This window comes from Salarias fasciatus, chromosome 13 (genome assembly GCF_902148845.1).
Source record: "Salarias fasciatus chromosome 13, fSalaFa1.1, whole genome shotgun sequence".
Lineage (NCBI taxonomy): Eukaryota > Metazoa > Chordata > Actinopteri > Blenniiformes > Blenniidae > Salarias > Salarias fasciatus.
The window spans coordinates 24,256,983-24,259,357 of NC_043757.1; positions in this window are offsets into that span (position 1 = coordinate 24,256,983).

A 2,375-nucleotide genomic window follows, 5' to 3' on the forward strand; every position below is an offset into this window, starting at 1 on the left:
ATGCACCCATTACGCATTCATCTTCATTCTGCAAACCACATATTGCATTTTATCTGAATGAATTATTAACCGAGTTAATGAATATTTCATTTTTCTTTATGGAACCATTTAACAGTCCCAGCAGAGGTAATGACATCTTAAGCAGGGAGAGGAGTTACCTGAAGAGAGAAGAAAAGAGCTCACTCGTTTCACCAATCAAGGTAAAGTTCTGCAACATATATAAGGATATTACAACGTCAAACGCTTTTATTGTATTTAACAAAGAGTCTGTTTGAATTTAAGAGTATTGCACAAACATGGTGTTATTTCTCACAGGGAAAGATCTGAAATCCGTCTGTATCTGAAGAACGGACACAGCTCGATCTAAAGCTGCTGGAGGGGATTTACTCTCTGAGAATGAATTTAATGGCGTAATTAACATTACCTTGATTTGCACCGGGAAAAGCGACCTGAGTGAGCTGGGCTTGTGTGGTAATTTATTGCCGACTTCCTCCATGAAGAACACTCACCTACTATACAGCTGGTAATTACAAACACAGGCCTGATTAGGAGGAAGACGAAACTGCTCCAGACTTGTTATTGATCAATTAATACTGCTAATGCTAATGCTGCTGCGAGAGGCTGGCAGCCCGGTGGACAGTGAATTAACTGAGTGACGCTTAAGTAGGTCAAACAGAAAGGCTTTGTGGTTGGAGCCACCGGACGCGGCTGCACGTTGTTTTGTACGGCTGAACAATTACTCCTGCTCCTTGGAGATGCTTTGCTTTATAAAACTTTATTTTTTTCCAAATTAAAACAGGACAATTACTGTTAGAAATTTATTTTCTGTTCTATTATTGCTCGATGCTGACCTTACAAGATTTTAAATTATCTGAATGAGTCTCGACATATGAGTAGTGGTGATTTTTTGGAGGAAATGCTCACACAGTGAAGGTCAGCGTCTCATATTAGAAGGTGAAATAACTTCCCACCACCTCCTAGCATTATTCCAAACTGCAGTGCGGTCTCCAGATCCTCGCTCATCCCCTGTTGTCTCTCTTCTAAGCACTGATGTTGCCGTGTTGCCGGCTTGTCTGACAGTCGGGGCAGGCCTGATGAGCAGGGAACCAATTTGTGTCCAAACCCCAAGGAGCTCTAAACTCTTCCAAGTAATTCCCTCCATTCCGACTCCTTAAAACCTTGTCTCGACACAAACAATAGCAACGCTTTGTGAAAAGTGACTTTAAAACCTCTGCCAAGCATAATTTATCATTTGAATGACAATGGACCACTTAGCACTGCTTAAATTATTTCGGTGCTCTATCTGCTCCTGGACTGTCTTTGTGTTGTAACGGCGGACGATCATTAACGCCGCGGGGCGACGCGGCGCTGCCTTATCTCCGGCTCGGTCCTCAGAGTTTACTCCAGATAGAAGCTGCTCGGCCATGACGGCAACAACTTGTTTTTTCAATACAACACTGGTCTAAGTCGTGTCTTATTAGATTCGAGCGGAGCAGAGCGAACAACGCAGCCGGTGGAATTATACTTTCAAGAAGGATGGTCGCGTGAGATAGGATTATTTTATCTCAGACATTTCCTGATCTGGAGGAAGCCCGACCTGCAGAGGGAGAACGAGGCACACGGCCACAGTGGAGACCGGACCCGTTCACACGGCACCCACCTGGAATGAGAACGCAAAACTTTGATTGTGTTTTGGGTGGAAACGCGAAACCTTTCCAAAATAAAAAAGCAAAAGTGAGATATTCTGGAACATATGAGGAAATGTTTTCACCTGTTCAAACTAAATAGCTCATGAACTTCTGGGAAATCTTGATGTTTTAAACTTTTGTTATATGCTATGCTGTGCTAACGTAAAGGTACAACAAGTAAGAAATTTCTGTAAAAATAATAAAAATTATTCCCATTTTTCACCTTTCACTGAAGAAACATTCCCTTTAAACAATCTGTCGTCTCCATCAAATATCTCGGTAAAGTTTTTTCTTTCAAAATAAGAGTTCTGTGACTGAATAACTTCAGTGGGCGGGGCTTAACATCACTCTTCAGGGTGCCACAGCCAATCATATGGGAGTTCCTGAGGTTGCCAAACAAGCAACGCAGCAATCTGCATTTTATGACCGTGCTGTCAGTCGACCAGCCGTGCGCATGCACGCCGCGTGCCCAAGACTCCGGCCGTGCGCGTGCTGTGCGTGATACATCTGGCTAAAGTCTCCCAAACTGGCAACCTGCGCAATCTTCTCCGGAGAAGTAGGGAAGTACGTTATGTGACATAATATTACTTAATTCATCTTTAAAAGCATTTTAAGATTGAAAATCAAAAAAGCGTGCTTTTTTGATTTACTCGGGCTGATTTGTAGAAGAAGCTACTAAAATCCCCC